Source organism: Macaca nemestrina, chromosome 16 (assembly GCF_043159975.1).
Source record: "Macaca nemestrina isolate mMacNem1 chromosome 16, mMacNem.hap1, whole genome shotgun sequence".
NCBI lineage: Eukaryota > Metazoa > Chordata > Mammalia > Primates > Cercopithecidae > Macaca > Macaca nemestrina.
Window position 1 is genome coordinate 67,351,824 of NC_092140.1, and position 15,188 is coordinate 67,367,011.

Below are 15,188 nucleotides of genomic sequence, written 5' to 3' on the forward strand. Positions count from 1 at the left end.
TTGTTCCCATCTTTATGTCCATGTGTGCCTAATGTTTAGGTCCCACTTATATGTGGGAACATGTGGTATTTGGTTTTCTGTTCCTGCAGTAATTTACTTAGAATAACAGCCCCCAGCTGCATCCATGTTGCTACAAAGGACATTATTTCATTCCTTTTTATGGCTGCGTCCCATTGAGAACATACTTAAAAATAATAAGAGCCATTTATGACAAACCTATAGCCAACATTATACTGAATGGGAAGAAGCTGGAACTAGAACAAGACAAGGATGCCCACTCTCACCACTCTTATTCCACATAGTACTGGAAGTTCTAGCCAGAGCCATCTGGCAAGAGAAATAAATAAAAGGCACCCAAATAGGAAAAGAAGTAGTTAAATTATCTCTGTTTGCTGATGATATGATTCTATACTTAGAAGATACTAAAGACTCCACCAAAAGGCTTCTAGAGCTATTAAATGATTTCAGTAAAGTTTCAGGATACTAAATCAACATGCTCATATTTGAATCCTGTTGCTTTACCATCTGCCATCTTGCTTGTGGTATTCTTGAGTTCAGAGATCATCTCTTCTTTCTCAGAACCTCTGGGGCTCTTTATCTGTATCTCTCTCTGAAAGCACACACCATTGTACAGATTATGTATTAGCTCCTTATGCATGCCTTATCTTCTCTCCTATCCTGTGGAATCCTTGAAGACAGATGGATCCTATCCTCACTCATGCTTGTAAAATGTCAACACTAGCCCGTAAGGCTAATAATAAAAATGTTATCTTCTGTACAACAGTTGTATAATTCAAGCAATTATTTTGTATACCATGTGAATGAGAACTCCATAACTTTCTGAACATTTTTATATGTTTATTTTATGAAACAGAAACATGCTTAAGTGAAACTCAGTGAAGGACATGAGTACACTTAGAGACCAAAGACACATATCCCTCCTGTGCTTGGGCATGAAATTTCCAGAATCAGAAGAAAAGAATCTCTTATAGCATTTAGCAGAGGAGAAATGAGTCCCAGAGCTTGTAGATGCTTTATCTCCATTTGGAACATACCTTGCCTAGCCTACTACTTAGCTAACCCTCTCTAGGCACATCTGTCTCTAACTACAACAGCACAAACCTCATATAACCCAACTCTCATTTTCTGCTGATCCCATCCCAATTCTTCCAATTCCTACTTATCAAGTGAAAAGCTGCTATCACCACAGTGGTCATCATCAGCTTTCTTTTATCCAGCATGGCAGCATTGACCTTTCCCCTCCCTGACAGCCTGGTTTGAGGGATTTGAGGTTTAAACTATATTTTATCTCTGTACCTTCCTGATATTGGTAATAGAATAGGTTGGCTGGAAGACAGATTGTGAATGAGAAACTATGTTTCTCCTAAACTGTGAACCTGGCTTTACACTCTTAAAAATCTAGCTTGAAAAATGACTTTTACTCTCCTGGTATGAGGTAAATGCCGCTCCTGACCATTTTCATTTTGCCTTTTTGACATAACACTAGTTGTGGAAGCAGAGAAAAGTGACAGAAGTTCCTTATAGGATGTCTGCCCTTAGGTGTCAAACCCAGAGATTAGTTCCTGATTAAATTTACAATGCCCTTGCTAAATTGCCAGTTGGCTAAATTTCAGTTTCATTTTTTTTTCGTTTTAAAAATAACTATTTTAGGTTACATTTATTTTGGTTATTATTACATCCTGTGGGCTCAATATATTTGATTTTAGCAGGTAACCAAGTGAATTAGATATCATAACACAGATGGTAAATATCTCATTGGTGTCACCAAAGCTTAGTGAGCAGGGTATGTTTGAAATATGGTAATGGGAGAACAGCTCCAATTCAGTAGGAACAGATTTTGTTTAGCGGAAAAAGTCACAGTCATATTCTGTGTCTTATCATTTATGCTTAGAACTCCAAAATTGTAAGAAAATAATTTATGGGAGATCATGGAGTATTAATGAAAGGTGAAAGGACAGATGTACTATTATTGTGAAGATGTACTAAATATCATTTAGCTTCACATAAGAAATAAATGACTTATTTCTGATTTAGGTCATACAAGTTGCACAGATATAACATATAGAACAAAAGGGGAATTTTAAAAATTAGGGGATATACAATGGAACTCTCATTCACTTAATAGTACATGTCTGACAACTTCTTACCTGCTTTGTCTCAAAATTTATCTTCCAGAGTTATTAAAAACAACTGGAAATAATAATTGCTTTATATTTGTATTTGATAGTGAAAAGATAATTTTTCAGCAAAATGGAAGTTGTTATGTAATTGGAGAGGACGTGGCCACCTCCTTTCAAGAAATGCAATAGCAAGGAAAGGAATGAGCAGGTATAGTCATACTTATTCTCTGGACTTTGGAGAAGTACATTTCCACGTGTTCAGAATGATACTGTGACATGAAGATCTGAAAGGGCAACTGTCTCAAGAGGAGTCGGGTAGCTGAAGGCTTGTCACTTAGAACAGGGATTGAATGTGCTGAAATGGCTCTAAAGATCAGGACTAGAATGAGTGGATTGAAGCTAGAGGAAAACAGATTCCAGCTTAATGTCAAAAACAAAAATTTAACTTTCAGAATTGTTCAAAGATAAAAATGGGCAGGCATGGGAAGTATAGTTACTCATCATCTGATGTAGCCAAACACAATTGGATGACTTCTTACCTAAATATTCCAGAGGAGAGTTGAGCATCAGATGGGTTATTAAACTGGTTGATTCATGATTCTTTTCAATACTAAAATGTGCTAGTTATTGACAAAAATATTTGCTTAGGTAGAAGGTCTGTTGTCCAACTCTAAAGTGGGTAATTGTGCCCTCATAAGAAGTGTTTCCTTAAGTTGTGCTCTGTATTTTCTCCTGCCCTGTTAATAATTACTAACACTGCCGATGAAAACTTCCAGGCTGGGCGCAGTGGCTCATGCCTGTAATCCCAGCACTTTGGGAGGCCGAGGAGGGTGGATCACAAGATCAAGAGATCAAGACCATCCTGGCCAACATGGTGAAACCCTGTCTCTACTAAAAATACAAACATTAACTGGGCATGGTGGCACACACCTGTAGTCCCAGGTACTCAGCAGGCTGAGGCAGGAGAATCACTTGAACCCAGGAGGCGGAGCTTGCAGTGAGCTGAGATCATGCCTCTGCACTCTAGCCTGGAGACAGAGCGAGACTCCATCTCAAAACAAACAAACAAACAAAAAAACAAACAAAAAAGCTTCTAATTCCCTTCTTCCTCCAAAGGACATGTATTTAGCTTCAACTGTACACATACTTCATCTAACGGGGGCACAACACTGAAATTGTGCTGGCAACTGACCTGACTATAATCACATAGGCAAGACAGAAATTTGTTTTTCTTCCACACAATTCAAGCCTGGAGCTGGAAATTCCAGAGCTGGTATCGCAGCTCCAGAAAATCATTAGAGACCTGGCCTTACAATATCTTTCTGTTCCAGCATCCTCAAAATTACAAGATGACTCATGGAGTTCCAGCCATCATGTCTTCATTCCAGGCAGGGATAATAATAGTAAGAGCCAGGGGCAAAAGAGTTTCCCTGGAGGTCTCTTACATCACAGTAACTACTTGGATTTACAAATGTGGTTGGGAAATACAATTCTTCAGCTAGGCACATTCCTCAGGTTCTCTCATTAAGCATGAAAGGGAGAAAAGCAACTTCCAGTCTTTGCCACAGGCATCTTATTTCACATTTTCATAGCTGGGCAAGCAATGACTGCTTTCCCTAGTATGTATGTAATTTTCAGTGACATACAGCCAAGCCCTAACAGATTTATAAATGTCCTACCAGTTTGCAATTTGGCATCCTTTAAAAAAAATCATCATTCCTTATTTGTTCAACAAAGGTTTACAGGAAACTCTGAACTCTAAATGAGGAAGAGGAAGAGAGGAATAGCAGCTGGTAGGTGCACTCAGGCTTTTTTTCTAAGACTTGAGAAAATCAGCGCTGCTCTCTAATTTGCTTACCCTTCTCCACAAGAGAAAACGCTGTAAGCAGTGGGGCATACCTTCCTTATTAAGGAGCTAAACTTGATATGGTCTTTTGAATCTATGGGGCATACCTTCCTAATTAACGAGCTAAGCTTCTTAATATGGTCTTTTGAATCTATCGTGCATTCGTTCATTTATCCATTAGTCCAACAATTATTAATATTTATTGAACAGTTACTATATGCTAGGTAGTGTTTTTGGAGTATAGAAATGACTGAAATAGACAAAATTTCTTATCTCTATGATACACACATATAATATCCTTCCTGAAAGAAGTTCTTGGGAAAACTTTACCTGTATATTCAGATGATACCATAACTGATTGGCAGCTATCTAGCTCTCTACTGATAGTTCCTCCACAAGGGAAATCAATCAAGACCGTTCACACACTCCATTTCCCTTTCTCCTTCTATATCAGAGGCCTGATGTGCCCCTCTGGCAGTTCCAAAACTCCTGTACACTCCCGCAACATCTGGCCTCTTAAAAATCCAAATTCTCTAAGCTTACCTCTCTCACGTTTGCCCCCAGAATCTTCTTTAAAAACACTTGTCTCTTGTCAAGAACCTGTTTGGTTATAGTGGATTTTTTTTTTTTTAAAGCTCATATTTGCTAATTGCTTGTGCCCTGTGCTAAGAGTTCATTGACTCTTCATAAGAAGTGTATTTTAAAAATTAGGAAATTAAACCTTAAAGAGGTTAAAAGACATGTTCAATGTCTTTGAATGCTTTGCTAAACTCTAACTCAGATCGGCCTGGCTTCAGAACCTTGCTCTTAACCACTGACCGCATGCATAGTTTTTGCTGTTTCAATGCCTGATGAATTTAACTTGCTCAGAGAGCATCTAGATTATATTTCATTAAAATATTGCTTATTATCCTAAACACATAAATGATTTGATGTGTGTGTGTGTGTGATATACTCTTTCATTCACAAATTTTTCAGCAATGATCTTTTCTCCAGGTGAAGACAAATAATGTAGCTGACATCTGTTCCTAACTCTTAAGGAAGGCGGATGTCGAAGGTTTCCAAAAAAAAGATGTGTCTAACCCTGGAATGATCTAGGCAAAAATTACAGATGATTGAAGTTGGGAGAGAGAGTAGGCTTTAAACAGGGCAGATTTTAATGTCAGGAAGAATGAGCTGGACTTTGATGGAGAGAGGATGGGACAGTGAAAAGAGCATGGGTTTTAGAGACAGGCAGCTTAGGATTTCTGTCTTGCATTCGCTAGTTAGTGGCACAAAAAATATAAGTTATGTACTTCTGAGTATCAATTTATTCATATTTAAATGCAGGTAATAATATTATAATATTATCAGTCTATTAGCCTTATGGTGAGGACAAGTGATAATATGCTTAGTAAGTTTTCATTTAATTGCTCTCTGGTGGAGGCAAGGTATGAGCATTTAAAAAAATCTCCTCAGGTGGAATTCCAAACACTAAGTGTAGACAAACACCATTAGACAAACACCAAACACCATTAGACAAACACCACAATAACAATTGTTGTAGACAAGATCTATCAACGGATGTTAAAATAAGTGGGTGCAAGTTTGACAAGAAACAGGATTTGCAGAGTTGCAAAGTGGTATCCCTAAGATATGTGTAACTACAAAGGGAAAAATAGTAATATTACCATGGATAAACCCAGTCAATGTGACCTGAACCGAGCAATCAAAGTTAACAGCAGCAAGAATAGGACATTAATATCACAAACCCCTTGATCTGACACACTGAGAAGCGCCCATCACTTCTGTGGTATTCTTACAGAAATGCATCACTTCATTCTGAATGTGAGAAAACATCAGGAAAACCCACACTGAGGGAAATTCTACAAAATAACTTGATCAGCACACTGCAAAAGTTTTGAGGTTATGAATGGTAAGGAAAGACTGAGGAAGTATCAAAGATTGGAAGAAACTAAGAAGAAATAACAATTAAATTCAATACTGAATAAAGAAAAAAGTGTTAGTGAGACAACTAATACAAGTCTAATAATCTAGTTAATAATACTGTACCAATGTTAACTGTCTGACTCTGATAATTGTACTATGATCATGTAAAGAGTTAATGTTAGAGGAAGCAGACAAAGGATATATGAGAACCCTTCATGCTATTTTTTCTACCACTCTGAGTCTAAATTAATTTAAAATAAAAAGTTAAACAACAAAACGAAACAAAAATTTCTTCAGTGATTCTAGTATGTAATGAAGATTGAGAACCTGCGGCTAAGAATATAGAGAATTCTTAGCAAATGATAGCTATTACCTAACCTGGCTACAGTGTTATGCATACCAATTAGTTTTGCTGTTAGGGAAGTACAGTTCATTTTTTAAATATTTGTCTGACTGACCTATGTGTGTCTTTCCAGATAGTGATACTTGGACATATTCAAATATAGCATAGTCTTGAAAAATATAAGTAGTCAAAGGAACTTTTGCATGATTCAACTTTAGGAATTCTGTGTTTTTCTAGATAACGGAAACAAGGGAACACTCTTGACTTCCTGTCAAGAATGTGAGTGAACGTCACCCTTGCTTGACTCTCTTGATCCTCCTTAATTTTGCAATATTTTTTCACAAATAAGAAGGGGTGCCTCTTTAAGTGTGGTTTCTCATATGAAAAACAATAGTATCTGTTAGTCATTGGGCAATTTCTAGGGCAGAACAATTATCTTGGTTTGATTAGCAAGGAAGGAAGGAAGAGGAACTATGGAGGGGAAACTTTTGTTTATTTTCCTGACCCAAATTTAGACATTCAGATTGTTTCTCTTAAGTAGAAAATGTTAAGTAAAGCATAAATATTTTCTTCAGCATGTATCACCCACAAGAGAGTTTAGGAAGGAAAGAGGCTGCAATAGTTATTTGCCTGTTCGTAGAGTTTTAATAATTACTTGTATAGGCAAGACTGCTCAATTTGTAATCTTAGATAATTTGAAATAAAAATTCCACTCAACTTTGTAGCAGGGTTTAAAGTTCTTAACTTCTTCCAAAAGGATCTGCAGATAATGGCATGGTTATTTCTACACTCAAGTGAAAATTGGAAATTTTAACTATTTTAATGGAAAATATTTCAGGTTTTCCCCCCTAAATCATGAAGACTTTAACCTGTAGAAGCAAAGGTCTGTGAAGCTAGTAGTTCCGAAAGTGGTATGGTTATCTGCATAAGTTGCTTAACATCTTTGTATATATCTTCCTTATCTGCAAATGGCACTAATAATAGCGATTTCCTCACAGACTGGTGTAAGGAGCAGCGAGTTTATGTTTTTAAACAGTGCCTAGCATAGTACGTGATACACGGTATGAAATATACATTACCAATTTTGTGTTTGTGTGTGTTGTGTTGTGTGTCTGTGTGTGTGTGTGTGTTTTCAAGAAGCATGAAAAAGAAAAAAAAGGAAGGCTTGGTTAAGGAACAAATCTACATCCAGTTCTGGTAGAAGCCCTAGACAGCAGCCAGTACTTACAACTCCCTATGGCTTAGCTGGATAGTTTTGGCTAGTTACTGATAGATACCAGGAGTTCTGGTTATTATATTATTGATAACTAAATTAATATAATCTTGCTAACTAAATGATTATTGCTAACTAAATTAACATGATCTTGCTCTTGCAAAAGTCCTCAATTCCAGTTACTCTCCGTTTCTCTCCATCTTGACCTAAAATAGCTTGTGTTTAGTTGAGTCCGCACAGCTTCTCCTTGGCTATCCCTGGCTTTCCAAATATTGCTGGAGAAAGTTACATGGATGGCTGACTGGTTTCACTTTAAATTATTACTAACTTCGAATGGACCTTCCGCAGTACTCAGAAATCATTTCCTCTGTAACTCTGCTTCTCTACCCAGCAAGATTTTAATTTCAAACTTTCTCTATTCTCACACCTCCCACCCTCTCATTCTTAGCTGAATACTTCACTTCATTTTTCATTCAGAAAATAGAAAACACAGAATGAAAACTCCATCTGCCCACAACTAAATCTAGAAACCTAAATTCATGGGCCCCCATCACCGTTACATTCCCACCCGTTACTATGGAGGCCAATCTCTCCACTAGGGCTCTGAATTCTCTCTGCTGACTGTCAAGGACACCCCCTTTTCTGATATATATAGACACACACACACACAGACACACACACACACATTTTATAGCATTCTTAATCTCTCCCACTTCCCTTGATTATTTCCATGAATATATAAACATATCCCATTACTTCCCTTCTCATAATGTAATCTTCCATTGATCTGACATCCCCTTTAGCTATGGCTCCATTTCTCTGTTCCTCTTCAGAACCCAGCTTTATGAAGTATCAAGTATTATTTTCTCTCTTACTTCTTCACTTTCTGTAGGCTCTTCATCCCACTCCAATTTCACTTTCACCTTCATCATTCCAGGTGGTGAGTTTGTAGTATGGTGATTTGAGTTCAGTTCAGGAGGACATATTAGGAAAGTCATTGGCCTTAAATCCAAGCCACAGGCTCTAGTTTAGATCCATTAGTAAATGATAACTTGATTTCTAATTCAGACTTCCATCTAGAATCTGGGAAAGGAAGAAAGGAAGGTCATTTATTGGCCCCAATGAAACCTTAGCATCTTTGTGGATTAGCTGAGAATGGTAAAAATAGACAAGGACTGGAAATTGGGACTCAGTATGAAGATTAGGTTTTCTAAATGGTTACTTGGCTTTTGTAAGTGTGCATTGTATTGATTTTGACCTTGGTGGGATACAGCAGGTAAATATGGCTGATGTCTTAAGAGCAAAGATAATTTTGGTTCTCATAAGTAAAGATAATTCTATCACCTTACCAAGGTGAGGGCTTTGGTAAGAGAAGGCTTGATAGACAGGCTGGGGTGGCAGATGCTGACCTCAGTCAGTCAGGTGCAGTTTCTACCTAAATGGCATAGCCAATGTATAGATTCGTTTATATGGAAAAATAGTCTTTCCATCCTAATTAAAATTTGCCTCAAAACAAGAAGATCTTTAACATATGGAGAGAAAGTAATTGGAGTTGAGAAACTCAAGAAATTGACAGGGAATGTGTCAGATGGCAGACAAAAAAGGAGAACAGGATCTGAGTCAAAATAACAATTTGCAAATTTGGTTGGAATTTTCTATAGAAGAAAATCAAGGAATGTTTTGTACAATTTTGAAAGATTTCCATGAAAACAATATTTTTAAAAAATAGTTTTGGTGTTCAAAGTATGTTAGATATTTGAACAATTTACTCAAGTGAATTACATGAATCAGCCCATTCTCTAATGGAACTGTTGGCTCAACTTCTAATTTGTATCTTGAATACAGTCCTATCTTACCATTTCCACTGCTACTATCAGAGTCCCAGCCATCATCATCTTTTACCTAGGCTATTGCACTAGCTTCCTGGTTTTCCTCGTATTTTTGCCCCTCTAGAGTCTTCCTCTACACAGCAGCCAGAATGACCTTTTACAAATGTAAATCAAATCATACCACTCTCCTGCTTCAAATCCTACAGTGGTTCCCATAGCAATTAAGTTAAAATCCGCATTACTTATCATGACTTACAAGGACCCTACATAATCTGGTCCCAATCATCCCTCATCATCATTCCCCTGACAGTTATGCTCCAACTACAATCCCAGGCCATTCTGTTTTTAGAGACTGTGCAAGTTTTATTCCTTCTGTCCTGGAAGACTTTTTTCCCCCCACCTCCCTTCGGACCTTAGTTCAAATATTATCTCCTGAGAGGGGTGTTTACTAACCTCATTATCTAAATCAGTGCCCAACCTCATCTTGTTCCCATCTTTTTAAATAATTATTATTTTAAAACTTTGTAACTTTTATGGTGGACAGTCATTATTTGCCCCAACAGCCTTCTCAAGCCAATAGTCATGATTATTAAAAATAGCAAAGTTGTAAAAATGTTTCTCTTTTTAAAAAAACAATATTCATTTTCTCTTTATGAAACAAGGCTGTCCGCAAAGTCTTGAACTGACAATTTAATCCATGGAACTAACTTTGTTTAATCAGAGTAGTGAGCCAGCTGTTCCATTAGGCGACAGATCCTCTCTGGAAGTATGCAACCAGTGATTGTATATAAGGATGCTTTGCCACCACTGTCCTTGGCTGAGGGCAGCATTGAGTTGACATGAGATTATTAGGCTTATTGTTTTTGTATAATGCCAAGCCAAAAGAAAACTAAATTTCAATGGCTTCTTTTCCTTGGAGGGCCAAGACATTCTTTCATACGTCTTAGAATCTGGGTTAAAGGATAAACCTATCAAATCAATGAAAACACTAAATGTCATGATTTTCTGCCAGAATACTCAGGTGAATGTCCTTGAAGTCTAGTTTTTTCATGTCTTTATCCAGTGATAAAATTAATTTTCTGTTTCCTACCAGGGCAGTAATATTATCTTCATTAATATTTGCATTGTATTTTAGTGCATTGCATTTTAGTGCAACCATGTAATCATGACAGTGTGTCTCCATGAGATGCAGGTGGTGTAACTAGTGGCAGAATTTGGATTTCTGGCAGACCAACAAGTGTCCAGGGGCCTCTTGCAGGGGCCTCTCTCAGCTCCCTCTGGGAGCTATGCGCACCCCACTCTCATCTTGCTACCTTCTAAGCCATGGCTTTTTTCTTTCCATAATGCCTAGACAAATATCATCTTATTTGTTTATGTATTTGCCTATTGTCTGCTGTGTCTCAGTAGAATGGAAGCTGGATGAGGACAGAGACTTTGCCTGCTTTGTGGTTGTAGCCCTAATATCTAAAACCATGCCTAACACTTGATGAATATTTGTTGCATCTTTTATTAAGCTATTTGCCTCTCAACATCAGACACACCTTTCTATATTTTGCTTTGTGCAATTGGGGCTGGGACCCTGCACATCAAGTTTCTTCCTTAGAGTTGAACCCCTGTTTGGTTCTGCCACTTGGGGGGCAATAGAGGAAACCTGCAAGGCTAGGGAAGGAAAAGACTTCATCCTTGTTTCTCTATCGCCCCTATCAGAACCACTGTAACAAGAGGTGTCTTTACCGTGGCAGGGACCATTGATTCAGCAGCAATTGGTTCCAATTTGCAGATTTTTACAGTGCTGGAACCAGCCTTATCATTTACTCTCAGATACACTAACATCAGCCTCTAGCACCCTCTCCAAAGACTGTGTCCAAGCTCCATGGGAGCCTTCCTCTGAGCCTGTAAGCCAGCCCTGTCCAGTGAAATAACATGCAAGTCACATATGAAATTTTAAACTTTCTAGTAATGACATTATAGATATTTTAATGCTATTACAAGGAAGTCATGATTTGTTATAAGTAAAAAAGAAATAGGTGAAATAAATATATGTGTAACCCAATGTATCAAAAAATATCATTTCAACATATAAGCAATCTAAAAATTATTGAGATATTTTACCTCCTTTTTCATACTAAGTCTTTGCAATCTTATTTGTGTTTTACTCTTTCAGCACATCACAATTTGGGCTAAACACATTCCAAGTGTTCCATGCCACTTGTGACTAGTGACTACCACATTGACAATGTAGCTCTAACTTTAATATTCCCAACATCTCCCCTTGTTCTCCAGCCCCTGGGGAGGTAGTTGCTTTCTACATTTAGCACCTCTAGGAAACCTTCATGTTTTCAGTTTTGTAAATCCTATTTAAAATTTCTTTGCATTAATTAAATTCTCTTTATTAAAATAACTGGTATGGTTTTGATTCCTTAACTGGATCCTGTCTGATACTTTTGTTCAGCAAATGAATGATGATGCTACAAAACTGAGGTTTATTTATCTTAAAATGCTGCATAGACAATATGGCATAATTGTACATTTGGAACAAGGCAAAAGGACAGTGTACTCCTGGAGAAATAGAGCATGGCAGATTGGCCATGTAATCTGAGATCTGCCCACACATGAGCTGGGAAAATTCTGTCTTTCTTTTGGACTGTGAAGTAAATCCCAATGTGGTCACTTTCCGACCCCCTCTTTTACCTCACACCACAAAGAGAGATGTGACCACAAAATCTGATGGATTTTGTTCAAGACTTTTACAAAACCACAGGATGGGTTTTGGAATTACCTATGTATAATAGCAAAGTGTGGTATAATATCTTAGCCCCTAACAATTTATGTAAATTTTAAAATGTTTACCTTTTGTAGGCTCTATTGTCAGCTACATCGAGGTAAAGATTAAGTGATTGAGATTAAAAAACAAACCACTGATCAACAAAAAGCTAACCATTTACATGATTGTAAGAGCCTGCAAACCAATATAATTATGTTCAACTTTTCAACTAAGTTCTGTTAAATTGCTTTTTTATATACAAACACAGTTTTGGTGGTCAGTATATTTTATATTTTATGGTAGAATATGAATATGAATAAAATATTTCTTTTTGCCATATGCCAAGAGGCTAGACCACATCCATTGTATTTAGTCAAATTATTTTGTATCGGGAAGGTGACAGGCTGGGCTGACTCTGATTTCATGAAGTCAGGGAAGCAGTCCTTGCTCTTATAATGAATGGGAGCTAATGGACTCTTAGAGATCCTGTTAAAGTTCTTAAGAGTTTCATTCTCTATTGTTTCATCATGCCTCTTACTGCCTTTTAACCTTTTTCTTTCTCTTCTTCCCTGGTATTCTTTTGCTGCTTTTTTTTTTTCTTTTCTCCACTTAGAATTCTGATTCTTTTCCTGTCTAATGAATGTGCTTCCCTTTAGGACCCACAGGAGCATTCCTTGATGGAGCCAACACAGCCGGAGAAAACCTTTCCTACTGCCTACTTTGTGTCTGATCTTTCATCTTTTCCTTAGACCTGTTCAACTTATATTTTTCATTATAACTTTGTGTAACTTTCCATTCCTTTTGCCATTCTCTAGTCTTTCCCCTCCCACTAATATAAATTTTCAGCACTTAAATCAAGACTTTTCTCTTCAAGGCAATATGTGAACTTTACTTAATCCTCAGCTCACGCTCCTTTATTACCACTGCTATATAAGGCAGGAAGGAGATTGAGACTTCCCTAACTCCCAGAGGGGTCAATTTGGTGTCTGAACTAGAAGTCAGATAGGCCTTATGCTTAGTTCTTTATTAAGACTGGGAGATAAAGGCTCCGTCTCTCTCACATAATAGTCCCCTGGATTTATACAGTGCTCTTTTCCTGAGGATCCAAAAGCATCTGAACACATTTTGCCCATAGCCTCTCAGGTCCAAGGAAATAAATGTTCGCCAGTATACCTGTTTGCTAAACATAATCAGAATGGGTCAGATAGGATTCAGTCAATGGCACTGAAACAAATGTAATAGTCTCCCTCTTCCTTTCTTTGTAATTTGGATTTTCCAGGGAATGTGTATATGGAAGAGAACTCTGCCTTTGCATTTACCGCAGGCAGGTGCTTGCCTCCTTGGCATAGCTGCATGGTATGCAAATCAGTAGCTCTGGGAGATACAAATCTCACAGGCTGAATGGATTTTCTATGGGCCAAAGGGCATTTACAAATTAATTGCAAAGCTGCCCTAGGACACTGTTGTGAAGTAGGTTAGTAACTTGCTCAAAGTCACTTTGTTGATGAATGCTGGACTGAGAGAAGAGTATCCTACTCCAGGAGCCTTCCTTCCTATCACTCCACACTGGCCTCTGAGTTCTCCCTACCGGTGAGATGTACAAACTGAGGTGCTACCACAATGTTTCCAGTTGGAACTGGCTGCAGTAATTTGCATGGAAAGTGATGTAGTCACTTACCCTCTGCCTAACTGTGCTACTGAGTGGGCTTGCCTGTTCTGATTCCACAGAAGTTTGAATCTCCTCTGGTGTGAGGATACTCAGGAGATTGCCTACACTCAACAGCCTTCAGTTAAAGCAGTTAAAGCTCTGCCTCTTTTATGAGGTTACACGCCTAAGGCCCTGAGTGCATTGTATAGAACTGCTGAGTGCAGAGTGAATGATGAGAAATTTCCCCATTCTCTACTACACCCAAGGCATCTGTATTAGCTTCCTGTGGCTGCTCCAACAAGTTACTACAAACTTGAAAAAGTTATTCTATGATGGTTCTGGAGGTCAGAAGCCCAAAATCAGTATCACTGGGCCAAAATCAAGGTGTGGGCGAGGACACCTCTCTCTATGCAGGCTCTAGGGGTGACTCCTCCTTTGCCTCTTTGAGCTTCTGGTAACCCTAAGGCTTCCGTGGCTTGTGGCCACGTCAGTGCAATCCCTGCTTCCATGGTCACATCCCTTCTCCTCTTTGACCATATCAAATGTCCCTCTGTGTCTCTCCTACAAGGACACTTGTGATTGCATTTAGGGCCCATTCATGTAATCCAGGATCATTTTCCCATCTCAAAACCATTAACTTAATCACATCTGCAAAGACTCTTTTTCCACATTGGGTGACATTTACAGATTCCAGGAGTGAGAACCTGATATCTTTGGCAGCTATTGTTCTTCTAAGGTAGGGTGCTAGATCAAGGTAGGTGTGTGTCTAATTTCTCACCTCTCTAAAACTACTTAAACAATTTGTCATTTTAAAGACGTAAGACAATTTTTTAAAAAGGTGTAGTGCCAGTAAATACTACTCAGGGTAATTTAATATACGCGTCATGTTTTTTGTGCAGTTCTTTTGTAATGATTGGAGAATTTTCTGGTTTGGCCATGTATTTGCTGGGCTATATCCAAGGCTTGTAATGTTAGGGTGTTGTTTTTCCCAGACTCAAACCTATCAACATACATTTACTGGATTTGTACTTTTGGCCATCCAGGGAAGGAGCAGTAAAAGAATAATGTTCTCTTGAGTATTGTGTGAGTTGGCTTGTTATGTGGGGTTTGGGGAAGATTTTTCTTTGTGAACAGCTCCCTTGCCTCTTCTCCCTTCATGTTATATAACTGATATTTTTAGCACCCTATGGCATTTATATTTTCTCAGAAGTCTGTGTTACTTTTATTTCCTTAAAAGAGACTATCAGGATGGTATGTTTGGATTTTCACTGTTATTCGTCTCTGTTTGCTCAAGGCACAAACTATTTTCCTATTTTTTTTTTTTTCTTGGATAATGGTTGATGTAGTAAAAGGCAAAGACTGGATGATACTTGGAACATTTTGAAATGTGCTTACATTTATCTTTGCTTGAGAAGTCTCTTAATAGGGAACTATACTTACCATATCAATTTCATGCAAATATGAAAAGGATTTCA